The 15,910-nt window shown below is 36.0% G+C and overlaps 1 protein-coding gene across 23 annotated transcripts in view; it reads left to right on the forward strand.

Moving 5' to 3' along the window:
* Positions 1–351: 351 nt before the first annotated feature.
* LOC127442071 (muscleblind-like protein 1) overlaps positions 352–15,910 on the forward strand; it is an 88,240-nt gene continuing 72,681 nt past the window's right edge. For 22 of the 23 annotated variants that reach the window (XM_051699787.1, XM_051699793.1, XM_051699795.1 and 19 more), the window contains exon 1: positions 2,545–2,712. The gene's annotated coding sequence lies outside the window, so the exon portion shown is untranslated. Of the gene's footprint in view, positions 481–2,544; positions 2,713–15,910 lie in introns of those variants that run through there. The other variant, XM_051699791.1, reaches the window with a different exon arrangement.

The raw sequence follows: 15,910 nt of genomic DNA on the forward strand, positions 1-15,910 counted from the left end.
GACTCGAAATGCCTAACTCTACTCTGCGTGTCATCACAGAGAATTCAATAACTACTTGACATTTCTGCTTTAAATCATAATACTTCTATTCATGCAGATCACTGACAATGAAATTAAATAATAACAAATACATTATGCAGTTCTCTCTTGCTTTCACACATCAAGATTCTGATTGGCTGATCATGATCTGCTGACTTCACATTGACCGTAATGGATGATTTTTACAGTAAGTTCTTACCCTGTGGCCACTCTATGTCTCTCCTTTTCTTTCTTTCTCCCTCTCTTTCTTTACCTATTTCCTTGTCTCTAATCTTAATCTCCTCTCCTCTATCCATCAGCTCAGGAAGAGCAGAGCAGGAATGCACCAGCTGTGAGCCGTACTGCAGTGCCAGGGGACCGTAAGTAGGGACGGACTGAACCTGCTTCCTATCGGCAGACAGAGCGGACGTATGGGATTGGATCTGAGGCTGTTAGAATCAGGTAAGACTGCAGACTTTGCATGTGTACTATTGCTGGGATAGCTAGACGAGGACTTCCTGTCCAGCGGAGGCTTGAGAAAGCAGTTGGATTAGGTATTTCACATGATAAGTGTATTTGGCATCCTGATACTGAGCGTTGTTCCAAGTCAGAAGTGAGCAAGGAAAGGTTTATAATCAGTCTAGAAATGAAGCATTTTATGTTGAACACTCACTCTCTCTCTCTGTGTCATTCCTTTTCTTCATGTATAGAGTAGATCTCCTTTCCATTTCTCCTCTCTCTCTCACTCTCTCTCTCTCCTCATTACTCTCAGTCACTTTTAAAATTAAAGGTTCTTCAAAGGTTCTCTTGCACCTTAGATTCAGAAAAGAATATATGCTATATAGGGTTCTTCAGTTGGCTAAACTGTTCTATAGAGATAAAAAAAAATTGGTTATTCATAATTTTCTAGTGTGTCATCCAATGAAGCCTTCCAGGGTTCTTTGAGACACCAGTATATCGATGGCTTTCTAAAGAATCACAGAACCTAACATGTTTGACCTAAAAACAACCTGGTCTCATGGAATCATGTTATTATAAAATTTTTGCAAAATGATTTTTACGTGGCTCGTTCTACGTATCGTGGCAGTTTCCTGGTGAAATGAACACTAGAGGCGCTACAACAACAAATACTTTTATTCACTTTCACAGAAATCACAAGCAAACCGCAGATTATATGTTCATAAACACGTATTTTTTACTTTGAAAAAATGACATCTAAACACGTTTACCATAGTGCATGATTTGAAGGCGATGCATTTTAACATTTGCATTTACAAGCTTGTTTGAGCGTGATCAAATTGCGCAGTAGTTCAACTGACCGTGGTACGAGCATTCACTTGCATTGTATGGACCTATAGAGCTGAGATATTTTTCTAAAACTCTTTGTTGTTTTCAGCAGAAGGAAGAAAGTCATGCACACTGGGATGGCATGAGGGTGAGTAAATGATGAGAGAATTTTCATTTTTGGGTGAACTATCAATTTAAGGTCCATTCAGACCGAACGTGTTCTTGCACTAAAAAGCTATATGCAGCTCAACAAATAGGACAGAACACAGGTGTCTCAAGACATGTTTTTTAAAAGTTGAAGTTCTTTTTAACTAGATATGCATCTAAAAAACATGACGCCCCTTCTAGAAAACTTGAGATGTGTGGCACCGATTAAAGATGTCCATCTAGCACGTTTACAAAGAAAAGCGGTTGAAAAACAGCGATACAAAAACAAGTTCAATGTCAACGGCCTCTTAAAAAGGTTCTTCTATGGCATCGTAGGGACATTAAAAGATTCTTCTATGGCATCGTAGTAACAAATATTTCTTCTATGGCATCAGGTTGTCAAACCCTTTTTGGAACCTTTACTTGAAAGAGTATACTACCTTTTTCTCTGTAATTGTGTAAATAACACCAGAGGAGTTGCATTAGTGAGATGTGAGTGTTTTTGTGCCAGGTGAGTGAGTCAAGAAGAGGAACTCGACCATCAGCTCAGTCATGTGGAAAGTCTGAGATAACACCTGGCATGACTGAACTACTGGACAGACCTCAAATAACCTCAAAAACACACAAGTTCATGCACACGTATTCATATGCAAGCACAAGTACGCATATATGCAGCAAACACAACCCTCTTCCGGTGCAAGATGTTGCGTCCTGTTATCTTTAGCAGTGTATGAAAGTCGTTTCCTCTTTTTGAAGTTTGAAGTTTAAGTTTCTCAGTGACTAAAATGAGGACTGGGATTATGGCTTTGTTTTCTTTATGCTCAGGATTAGGGGAGCGTATTTACACATGTGAAACTAGTGTGGATTTAATGGCAAACTTTTAAAGGAGGCCAGCAGTGTTTCTTGGGGGTAAAATGACACAGCTCTCTCTGCGGCTGGTACACCCAGATGCAAATAAGATAAAAGCTGGTTTCCATGGTGATAGAGAGAATGATCGCTGCACATACACATACAAAGTTGCTTCTGTCTTTATCATGTGACCACACATTGAAACCCACTTAAACACACTTAAACTTTTTAACACAGTGTTCTGCATGCATGCTACTCTCTGTGCTGCGTTTGCTCTTGCACTGTGACACACAAAGGATATATGTTAGTATGTGACCCAGAATGCACTGTGGTGAGCCACATTGGTTGGTGACCCATGTGTGAGTTCCTGTCTCTCTCTCAGTGGAGATACAGCTTTTGCACCACACGCGGGTAAGTACGAACGCAACACAAACATGCTCAAACACGTTTACTATTATGTCTTTAGCTTGATTTTACACTACATTCTACATACTACATTCATAACTCAATTACTTATGTAATTTATGATTGACAGGACACTTACTACTCATAAACTCTTATAACGTTTGAGTGTGTTTGCATTAAAATGTATTTAATTATGCAGCTTGTATCAAAAAAGCCAAAACATCCATTTGATTATGTCGATTTTTAAAAGGGGTAACCATTGTTTTTATTGTGATTTATTTGTCGATGGCTTAATTTGCGTCTTGCGTCTTTCTGTCTGCAATAAATCGGAAGTTTTGTAGTAATTTGTATTTCGCTGATTGAAAAAAAATTATGTATAAACTTGGTGATATATATATATACGTATATGTATATATACGTGTGTGTGTGTAAATCCTTTTACATTGGACTGAAAGTTAATGTAAAATATTTAATTATATATACAGATAACTGTTTCCACAGTTTATAATAAATCTTCTATATAAATATTTTACATAAACTTTCAGTCCAATGTAAAAAGATTTACATACAAATGAAGTTTTTACATTTATTGTTAAAAAATGGTAGTTGTATTTGCCAGAAATCTACCGTTTGAAATACAATAACATTGCAGGATGTCATTTTGATGACTGTATAGTTTACAGTTCGTAATCATGTAAGAACTATTCAGTTAAATACTATACATTTAAAACAATTAGTTCCCTTAGTTATATAGTTAAATATATATATATATATATATATATTTTTTTTTTTTCTGTATAAAAGTTACTTAGTTAACAAATTAAGAGGCTTTTAGCATTATTAGACCCCTTTTCTTTTAAAATAAATATAGTATATATTCTGACATGCATTGAAGCTTCCTCTTGTATGTCTTTGTCTTGTGAATGTTCAGGTTCCGGTATGCAAACCATTTGCATGGCGTTATATGTACATGTCTTTCACACTTATTTGATTTTCATTTTATGAAGTGTTTAACTGTGTTTAGGAGTCATAAGAGCTACTGATTGCTCTCACTCTCCTCCGATGTTTCTCTGCAACCTATTTGTTTGTATTCAAAGTAACTTGAAGAGCCAGTGGTGTACATCTGATACCAAACGCCAAATGCCATTGGTCAGCGACTTTGCCTCTGAATATATGAGTGCTTCAGAAGAAAATGTATTTCTGAACAACTTGCTTTATAATAGCATTAAACTGCTTTTTCATTAGAAAATCCAAGAGAGGTGTTTATATGATGTTGACTGGCTTCTTCAGATCATGGTTTTGTTTACTGGCGATACATCTGTAGCTGGTAATAATACTTGGCGGGAGGGATTGAACGGCTGTTCTGTTTAGTCATTGCGAACTGTTCACATTTTTTTTCTGTTTTAAAATGTGAAGTGAACTGAAATGCTTCTTTCTCAACACACTTTGGGTCAAACAGTATTAGGCTTTGTTAGGTTTTGTGAGGCCTGTTCCAAAAGAGGATATTTACAAAGTGAGAACTTCTCACTCGCCGTTACTCATAAACTTCCTGTTTTTTCGCTCTTTTAACTGTTTCAACAAGTGAAACTTAATTTAATTTCCTAATTTATCAACTGTTGCTATAGATCAAGTGGAAATAATAATGTTTTTTGACTGAAAACAGAACCTCTGGATTGATACAGTATATGGCGTATTATTGGGGTTATGTTTAATCTTTTAGTTATAGTGATTTGTTGACATTAGACCAGTTTATTCCAACAGATTTCCTCTCAATGAACCGCAAAAAAGATGTTTGTTGATTTTTGAAAAGAACCCTGGCTAGGAAAGTTACTTCAGCGCATATACTGTATAAACCAGCCTTATTTAATAAACATTATGTGACCGTGGCAACATTTTAAAAAAAACTAAATTACGTGCCTTATTACACATTTGGCTGCAGTTTCCCAGTGAAATGCGGGGCGGGGGCCTCCAAATGCGAATGAAATAGTGTCGTAATCAGACGAGGTTTTTAAGGTGAATATTATAAAGGTTTTAATGAGTAAAACTTACCTCCCTAACCTAAAATTTTAACCTAAACCTTACCAATAGTGATCTAAAATGAAATAAGAGGTGAACAAAACAGACATCTTTACCCTTAACCAACACCTAAACCTATAACCTATAGTGTCCAAAAACAAAATGAGAAATGAAAAGCACATTTTCTGAAGCAACAACGTCATCTCGTATCGCTTCTATGACACTTTCGTCTCACGTGTCAGCTTGCGTGCTTGACTGGTCTTGAATCGCGGTCTTCCGAGTCCAAAGTCCGACACTCTATCAGGTGAGCTACCGCAGAAGCTAATCACATTGGAATAAGTGTGTAAATGTAGGTGGGTCTATAATACATGCTTTAAATGTATAGTTTTTCAAATAATGCGTTATAGTAAAAGTGTTTCGATACCATAACATAGCTGTGTGTGAGTAATAGAGTGAAAAATAAGTGTTTAAAAAGTCATGAGCCGTTGTAGTCATTATTTTTGTGAAAGTGAATAAAACACAGTTGTTGTAGCCCCTCTAGTGTTGATTTCACCAGGAAACTGCAACAAAATGTAGAATTCTGCACGTAAAAGTCAGTTTGCAAAAATGTAGTTATAGTAACATCCATTCTATGAGACTAGGTTGATATAAACATACAGTATGACAACATAAAAGTACATTGCACAACACTGACAAGACATATTGTTTGGGAATATAGCTGATTTATAGCGGATAATCCGTTCTTCAAGACCATGAAGAATAACATGAGAAAACTGTTAATCTCTGGGCTCAACAGCAGGACTTGATAAATCCCAAATAAAGACATGTTGAGTGAGGCATTTATCACAAATAGTTTACAAATGTGGAAACGATGACTTCCCAGAGTGCCTTTGTGGATAAACACAGATCAGTGTTGCTATCTATGAAGAAATATGAAGGCCCCATGAAATCAGTAAATTTTACATAAACTTGAAAAACACCATTAACTTTGCTGTCTTAACATTTCAGTATTGCCACAACTTTATATCATAAAATTAAACTACATTTTTATTTCTTTCCTATGCAAAGCATCACCACAATGCTAGTGTTGTGACTGGTTGTCAGGGCATTGCTACGTGGTTGCTGATGATTTATGAATGTTTTTAGCTAATTTCTATGCATGTACCTAGGGGGTTTTGGATGATATCTACGTTAAGCTAAGTCATATGGCTCGGGTCCTTTCTTTAAAGTCTGTAAGTTTGTAGGCCTTTTCCACCCGTACTATCATCCACCAGGTAGGGCTGGGCGATATATCGAATATTAACTATATAATTTGCTGCCGATATAAAATTAAGCAATATCGTGAATATATGATTTGAATTTGCTTTTTATTTAAATGTTAAGTTTCCTAAAGTGTCCATCATGAGACATTTTTCATGAACATTCAGGGCTGAAAATAATATAAAAATCGCAATATTAGTCATGTTATTATTAAACCACAAGGGTTCAATTGAATTAAATTAATACATGGTCTGTGTGCAGTTCAGCGTGAATGAATGACAAGCTGTGTGTGCATGCTTTTCAGTCCCTGAAAAGGTGCTGTGGGTTCATATATTCATGCAATTGCAAATATTTGTAACCTGTACAAGTTATTATACAAATCTAAAATGTGTTACAGTATCTCAGAAATGAAGGAGATGACAGAATTTTTACCAGATTTGTCATAAGGAACATTGTAAACTGTAAACAACTCAGCATTAAGCACTTTCAGTTTTACGCCAAAATAAAAGCTCCTGGTGAAGGTGAAGTAAATACAGAAATCAGAATCAGAATGAGCTTTATTGCCATGTATGGTTACACATACAAGGAATTTGTCTTGGTGACAGAAGATTCCAGTGCACAAACAATACAACAACAAGACAGAGATAATAAAATATAGAATAAAAATAAAAAGCGAATAGAAAATATAAGTATATATAGAAATACACAATAAGACAACATATATATATATATACACACACAGTTGTGCTCAAAAGTTTGCATACCCTGGCAGAAATTGTGAAATTTTGGCATTGATTTTGAAAATATGATCTTCTATCTTTTATTTAAGGATAGTGATCATATGAAGCAATTTATTATCACATAGTTGTTTGGCTACTTTTTAAATCATAATGATAACAGAAATCACCCAAATGGCCCTGATCAAAAGTTTACATACCCTTGAATGTTTGGCCTTGTTACAGACACACAATGTGACACACACAGGTTTAAATAGCAATTAAAGGTTAATTTCCCACACCTGTGGCTTTTTAAATTGCAATTAGTGTTTGTGTATAAATAGTCAATGAGTTTGTTAGCTCACACGTGGATGCACTGAGCAGGCTAGATACTGAGCCATGAGAAGCAGAAAAGAACTGTCAAAGACCTGCATAGCAAGGTAATGGAACTTTATAAAGATGGAAAAGGATATAAAAAGATATCCAAAGCCTTGAAAATGCCAGTCAGTTCTGTTCAATCACTTATTAAGAAGTGGAAAATTCAGGGATCTCTTGATACCAAGCCAAGGTCAGGTAGACCAAGAAAGATTTCAGCTACATCTGCCAGAAGAATTGTTCAGGATGCAAAGAAAAACCGACAGGTCACCTCAGGAGAAATACAGGCTGCTCTGGAAAAAGACGGTGTGGTTGTTTCAAGGAGCACAATATGACAATACTCGAACAAAAATTAGCTGCATGATCGAGTTGCCAGAAAGAAGCCTTTACTGTGTCAATGCCACAAAAAAGCCTGGTTACAATATGCCCGACAACACCTTCTGACTTCTGACACACTGTAATTTGGAGTGACGAGACCAAAATAGAGCTTTATGGTAACAACCATAAGCGCTATGTTTGGTCAACAAGTCCTCCAGTGGTTACAGCAGAAAAAGGTGAAGGTTCTGGAGTGGCCATCAGAGTCTCCTGACCTTAATATCATCGAGCCACTCTGGGGAGATCTCAGATGTGCGGTTCATGCAAGACAACCAAAGACTTTACATGACCAGGAGGTATTTTGCCAAGACGAATGGGCAGCTATACCACCTGCAAGAATTTGGGGCCTCATAGACAACTATTACAAAAGACTGCACGCTGTCATTGATGCTAAAGAGGGCAATACACAGTATTAAGAACTAAGGGTATGCAGACTTTTTTTATTTTTTTATTTGTTGCCATGTTTTGTTTTATGATTGTGCCATTCTGTTATAACCCACAGTTGAATATGAATCCCTTAAGAAATAAAAGAAATGTTTTGCTTGCTCACTCATGTTTTCTTTAAAAATGGTACATATATTACCAATTCTCCAAGGGTATGCAAACTTTTGAGCACGACTGTATATATATATATCCATGCATCCATGCACAACTCACCACGCTCCCCACTGAGAGCAAGAACCACATTATAGCGACCACAAGGAGGTGACTCTACCCTCCCTAGCAACTGGGCCAATTTTGTTGCTTAGGAAGCCTGACTGGAGTCACTCAGCATGCCCTGGATTCGAACTCGCGACTCCAGGTGTGGTAGTCAGCATCTTTACTCGCTGAGCTACCCAGACCCCCAGTAAATATCATTCATACTTGTGTTCATTTAGTGAAAAACTCTTTTTGTTTCCATACTGCCATGCCCTACTGCCAGACAAACATTGTAAGTTAGATTGCCTAGAAAAGTAACAACTCACCTCTTCTCAACAAGCTACATGATTCGAGGTATCATTCATGTCCGTAGCACAAACGGTGTCGGAGTTACATGCCAACATTTAACAGTGTAGGTATTTGAACATAACCCTAACCCTAATGTAACCATAAGTATGAGCAATGACAATAGTAATGCTTGCCCTAGATGCCATAGAAAGACTAAAGATCAGCTTGGAGATGCTTTATAATGTTGACAAATAGTTTTTTTAACATCACAATTAATGCTATTAGAAAAGTGGTTCTAACATTGTGATGTAGGGCAATGCTGGAGTTTGGGGTGCTGTAATAACTGAAGGCCTACAGTGGCAAATGCCTTCAATAAATCAGTAAAGTAGGGCAGCACAATGCTGCTTTTATCAAGGGCATTTGAAACATCACTGGTGACTTTCAGCAGTGCAGCTAGACAGTGTTGCTCAGTTATGAATCCAGAGGGGCGAACGCACTAAACGGGTACTTTTGCGCACTGTATTTCAATGCAAAAACAGTGTCTTATTCACTAGCAGTGTAATCTGCGTACAAAGTAATTCGATAATTTAGTTAGTATTTAGTTAATCTAATTACTTTTTCAAAAAATAGTGTAATACATTACATTTTCACTTCTTGTAATCAGATTACAGTTACTGACTTTCAATTAATTTAATTACTTTTATGTACATTACTTGGGTTATTACAATTTATATAATTTATGTTGAATACATTTAAAACATGAATTATGTTCATATGTACATCTGTTTGTGTTTCTGTGACAGTTTAAGGGTGTGTGCCCCCCAACGAGTCATTGTAAGGGGGAACAGTATGATGTGCATGTGACAGTGAACAAGAAAAAATTATTCATAAAATTATTATTATTCATTGAGCGGAAAAACTAAACAATTCTATGAAAGTTTTTAAAAAGTAACTTAAAAATAAATAATAGTAACTTAATATTCTAAAAACTAAAAGTAACTTAATAAAATAAAATCAGCAAGATAATCTGATTACAGTTTTAGAGAAGTAATCAGTCATTCGTTGTGGATTACATTTTTAAGTATCTTAACCAACACTATTCACTAACCTGCAATCCAGTTTAGAGGTCGACCAATAGTTGATTTTGTCAATACTGATAACCAAGGTAGTGGAAAAGGCAGATAACAGATTAATCGGCCAATAGTTATTTTTTTTTAAAGCAATTTATAAAATGATAAAACATTTCTTAGTCTTTCCTTACTATGTAAGGTACAGACATTGAGACTACAAGAGTCCAAAATGAATTAAATCCCAAAAGCAGTTTAGTGTGCAACCAAAGTCCCAATAATAACCAGAAAAGTTCAGATTTGGTGCATAACGCTGGACATTTAACTATAAACAAGCCGAAATACACCAGGGACTTGGCTCTGTTACACTGCTTTGAAAAACTCTATCTATCGGTAGAGATTTTTGCCGATAACTATAGTTCCAAAAAGCAGCTGTCAGATCTGAATAATCTGTAAAACCGATATATCGGTAAAACCAATATATCGCTCTTCCTCTAATCCAGTTTAACCAGGTGCTAATCCACCAAAACTGTGCTGCATAGTGAATATTTCCTGTAGATGAAGTCATAGTCATTATTTAATCTTCTCTGTGCAAAAAGACCTCCTATTATGGACGCAATGGACCCTTTTCACAGACTGTGATGTTGCGGTTTCACCTTATTTAGCAGCCTTAAATCTAGCAAACGTTTTTATATTTTCAATTTTTATTTATTTAGTGAACATTTACAGCAATATTTTTGTGTTACATTAGCCTGGAATAAAAAATAAAAAGTCAGCCCTGTTTTGATGGGGATTCACATACAGCTGCTAAACGAGTGACATTAAATTAGCCATTTTTCTCTTTTTAGATGGCCATAATCCATGACTCTCTATTGTTCCATGGAATCTTAGTAGTGGAATTTTCTTTTGGTATTGGAGCAAATGGAAAAACAAAAATACATTTGCTATGAACTCCCTTTGACTGCTGTAGAAGTTTATCCACTGTAGTTCACTGGAACCCGAAAATGTACAAAATGTCCGGTAATTCTTAGTGAATTCACCTCAAAGATTTTCAGATAAATAATGTCTGTTTGCTTTAACCAAAATGTGTTGAAAAACAGCAGAATATTCACAAAAGTAGGGATTTTTTGAATACTTTAGTAGATTAGTTGGCTTTGAATAGCTCTGTTCAGATAATGAAATAAAATATGAAGGAAGTTAGGGACAGTGAAAAATAGTGGGTGGGGTTTTTCCAGGTTTAAATGAGGTTATTCAATACAGAGATGAGCTGCACTGACTCGAAAGGTGCCCAGACTTACTGAGTAACAAGAATATTTTCTAACCCAGCAAGAGTTCACATCCACCAGCCAACACAATTTACAGCATCCTGACACATACCAGTGCTCAGACGAGAGAGAGAGAGAGAGAGAGAGAGAGAGAGAGAGAGCTATTGAAATGCTGAAACATTTTTGGATGGAAAATTTCTTCACTTCCTTCAGTGTGTGTCTATTCTTTTTGGCACCGATTTGAGCTAGAAAAGGAGCCAGACAGAAGCCTCATGTAATAATCTGCAGGTTGACAAAGATTTTTTCTTTTGTCACCTCATGGTTTTCATTTCCTGTTCAGAAGGCCAGCTTCCTGTCTCTGCATGTTCAGGTGTTACTTTCCTATTTTGCATGATTCAAAATGCCTGTGTTTTTGTCGGCTACTCTCTGTTCACAAAATCAACATGAGTGACACAGTCACCATCAGTTATTTATTACTTTTTATTTTTTTGCATTCTGCACCATCCCCAATCACTTTACACTTCACATATTCACCCATAGTATGTTGAAATTACAAGTGGACCCTTTTCACAGCCTATGATTATGCATTTCCACCTTAATTTTTTATATATTTTCAACTTTTTAATAATTTAATGTAATTTATTTATATTATTTTTTGTGTTAAATCTGCGGATTACTGCTGAAGAGAGTTAAACCCACTAAAATGTGTTAAATGGAGCTGAAATTACTCAAATGAATACCCAAATTAGCCAAGACAATAAAATAAATAAACAAACATGCAAAAGATGGGGGATATGTAGTACTTTTGTGAAAGACAGAGGCTGCAATTTTGTGGAAATCTGCAGAGTTTCTGTGGAGTTTTATGCACGCAATTTCTGTCTAGGCCTGCCATATTTATTACACTTTACTCCACCATGCTCAATTGATCTTTCAGAAACCTCTACATTGCCACACCCAGTCACTTTGACTTTACAGTGTAAACAGTCACTCCTATCACTCACACTTCATATAGCCACGCCCATTTGCCAAATCACTTTGGCCCCATGCTTTTCAACTTTATCACTCATAGACAGACAATTCGGTTAAGCATTAAAGATTGACCTGTGAGAGATGATGTGAGCAATTGAGAAAGAGAAACAGGGGCACGTTGGTGTGATTGCAGCAGAAAGTTAAAGGAAATTTTTTTCGGAATGTGTGTGTGTATGTGTTTGCCGAGCGTGTGTCCGTCTAGATTTCTGTTTGGTAAGTCAGTGTGTTTGGTGGTGTGGTCGAGAAAAAGCTGTGGAGAGTTGTAATGTGATGAAGCCAGCAGCAATAGAAATAACTTCACCCCAGTTAGCTCTGCCTTTATCTCACTTCTCTGAAATAAACTTCTCTTCCTGAAATATAAAGGCAGTTATGCATTTTCATGTATAAAGACCCTTTTTTATGGTATGAGAAAAATAACAAGCGTGATATTATAAAGACAACACGATGTTTGCAAAATGAATAATTCGCTCTATATTGTAATTGTACTTAAGCCAAAACAAATTATTAAAATATAATGCAGAAAGTATATATCTACACTGTATTACAGTAATTTAAAATGTATAAACCTGAAAAAAAAAATGTGGATAAACACTTTTCACAATAAATATTTTTCTAAAGCAGCTTTACAAAATATATTTTCCTACAACTATTTGTAAAGCAAACAATAATGAGAAACTCCTTAGATACATAAAAAAACTACTCAACACACACTCAAAAAAAAAAAAAAGAAAAAAGTAAGCCTATTTTTCTATCAAATTGAAATTGATTTTCCATCCAAAATCAAATTAATAATAATAAATGAATAATTAATATCCAAGCTTTTTTATTATTTAATTTTGTTATAGATTACTCCATTAAATTTGATGGAAATTTGTTATGAAATTTAAATGTGAGATATTGTTTAAATATAATGTAATTATTATTGAATTATTATTATTATTACTACCAATACATTGAATATTACATTTTACTATACAGAAGTAATACATTTCTGTCCCATTTTTTCAATTTCACACGTCTAGTTAAATGGAGCTTTTATTTTGGCGTTTCTGACGACTTCACTTCTCAGCTCCGGAAAAGCCATTCGCTGTATGGGCTAATGTGCTTATTAAACCGCTAAAGGCAATTATTTTATTATATAAATATATACTCTGCATATGCTGCGCTTCACAGTGGATATAGTGCTCTGTTCATTGTCATTAATACACACACAGAGCACACATGATGTTAATGATGCGGTTAGTGTGTAAGCAGTGGCTTCTCACATTCACTTAAAGAACTGTAATAAGTGTCCTGAGATATCTAACTAGTCTTGTGACAGCACTAGACTCTGTAAAAACCAAACAGAAATGTAACCCTAGGCCACTGTCACATTCTTTAATCAGCCAATCAGAGGACTTTGATTTGCTTTCTGCCTGTCAGTCATTTCATTTCAATCATTCAGATTTAATGCCATAACCAGATTCATAACCTTTGTCAGTTGAGTGTGCTATTTTGTTACTAAGAAGATGCACTGCTGCTTTTCTGCTCAGTGACAGTCTTGACAGTGCAGCTGTATATTTGGAGGGAGGGGTTTGGGAAAGAGGGGCGTGTCTAAATCGGTGGCTAAGTCCGATGGAAGTTTCAGAACTGCTAACATCGCTTACTGCACCTTTAAACAAATGTAATTAATATCTTAAAACTACAAAGATAAAACTACAAAGGTGCAAAACTTTTCCCCCATTTTAAGAGTGGTTGGCCATTTTAACAGTCTGCTAATAGATTTCCATTTGTCATGCAAAGAGAGAGAAAAAGAGCGAGAGACTCACTTCAGTGGAAAGTATGACCATCTTCTCTTGCTTTGTGACTAAACTTTACTGGCCACTATAATCATTCGTCACACTTATTACCAAAACAACCTTTCAGAAATATGAGTGAGCAAAAAAGTGGAAAGGAAAAGGACAGGAATTACTCAAGGAAGGCTAAGACATATTTTCCTCATGTGTAATATCTGAATTAATAGGTCAGTTAAAGAAATGGGAGGAATAAATAGTCAAAGTAAAATGGAGAGAAAGTGTATGTGTGTCTGCTTGTTAATATAAACCAGAATTGGATTGTAGCCTTGGACTTCAGCATCAGCTGCATAAATTATCATACACTTATCGCTACGGCAATGCCAACCAAAGAGTACCTGGACAGACTCCAACGTGATACCTGCCATAATTTAGTTCATGCTAATATCTTAAATGAATAGGAAATTAGTAACATTTGCAGAGTTTGTTGATTGTATATAACCAGTATTTATAACTTTTATTACAGAAGTACTCTACTATTGTTCATACTTTAGGTTAGGGTTTTTTCCAAAATGCATAACTTGTCCAGCACCTTTTGTGGTACGGACATAAATGATACCTCAGATCATACAGGAGAGGTGTGCTATTACTTTTCAGATTTATTTTGCCTGGCAGGTGATAAAACAAGGTAAAAACATTCCACACACTTGCATTGAGGATGGGACCTGAGCAATATCTTGGGACCAGAATATCATATAGATGTGGGGGTGGGCTCATTTGTCTTGGGCCAGTCAGTATCCACCTAGCAACCACATAGCAACTTGTGAAAAACCCCTCAGAACACTATAGCAATGCCCTTTCAGCCACCAACAACACTAGAATCGTAGCTAGCTAGCTTTTATTATTTTTAGCACTTAAGATATAGTTATAAAGCTGAAACAATAGTAGATGCTAAGACACAGTAGGCATATTATTGTCTTCTTTATTCATGTATTACTATCGCAGCAACAAAATCTTCCAATCTTGGAACAAAGACTGATGTAATATGCCACGGCTATGCGATTAACACATGTGCTCGGACATGTTGTGAGCTTTGGTGTTTATGTGGGCAATGTAAGTTTGAGATGTGTGGGTTTAGTGTCAGTTGGGCAGTACAAATGTTAACTAGAGCTGTTTATGTGTATGTGTGTGTTTGAATGGCTTACCTTTTACACCCATAGACTAGGGATGTGCACTTAATCGACTAATCGAGTACTTGTTCTGCACCAGGTAGTCGACTATTAAAAACGTGTCGTTGAGGTGTTGGATGAGAGGAGAAGATATGATGGCATCTGTGCTTTTGAAAGCAAAGCCTAGTGTTGCACTAGCAATTCTTGTAATATTCAGATTTTTATTGAATTCTGTTCTTGTTGGAGTCATTCAAACCAACAGATGAGGATCTGCTTTTATGGTGGAAAGAAAATGCCAAGCAGTACGAGAAACCCGGAAGCTGATCAGACCAGTATGTGTATATGCAAGCAGAGTGCATTTTATAAAAAGACAACTTTCACTTCTTGTTGTTGGTTCAATCCCCACAGCCACCACCATTGTGTCCTTGAGCAAGGCACTTAACTCCAGGTTGCTCCAGGGGGAATTGTCCCTGTAATAAGGGCACTGTAAGTCGCTTTGGATAAAAGCGTCTGCCAAATGCATAAATGTAAATGTAAAACATGCCGCAAATTTGCCACAAGCATAATAATGATAATTTTTACATGCATATGAGCTTGTGATTCGTTGCAAATGTTTGCCCGAAGTTTGCAGCTCTTCACCGCTAGTGGTGAACCTCCAAACATTCAGCAACAGTGGACAATTTGCTGTAAAGTTTTCCGCAAAGCTCATTTGCATGTGAAAAATATCGGTGGTGAATTTGCGGCAAGTTTGCGGTAAATTTGCTATGAACTCTTGATTTTTGGCCATTATGTAGACTCAGAGTTTATATATGTGCTTTACCTTCATGCTGTCAGCATTGGTTTCTGTTTCTAAGCTCCAGGTGAGAGCAAATGTTTGTTTTTTAACTTTTAATTACTTTTATTTTATTTTATTTAAAATAAAGTAAAAATACCATTAATTTTTTTCCATAGGCGAATTGGAAGCAATTGGTTCACATTATTTCGACTTAAATTAAAAAAATTCAGGTACAAAATAGCTGAAGAACTACACTACACATGATCCTGAAGAGAAAAGATACACCAATCAGAGAATCGTCTCTAGTGAAGCGAAAGAGCTCAGCAGCGTCCGCCCACTCCCACAACACACTCCAAATGAAGCAAACAAGTCATTCTCACTAAGTTTTCTTAAGCTGCTTATATATCTGCATATATATCTGAATATTTGGCAGTAAACTTAAATATATTATTTTTATA

This window comes from Myxocyprinus asiaticus, chromosome 6 (genome assembly GCF_019703515.2).
Source record: "Myxocyprinus asiaticus isolate MX2 ecotype Aquarium Trade chromosome 6, UBuf_Myxa_2, whole genome shotgun sequence".
Taxonomy (NCBI): Eukaryota; Metazoa; Chordata; class Actinopteri; order Cypriniformes; family Catostomidae; genus Myxocyprinus; species Myxocyprinus asiaticus.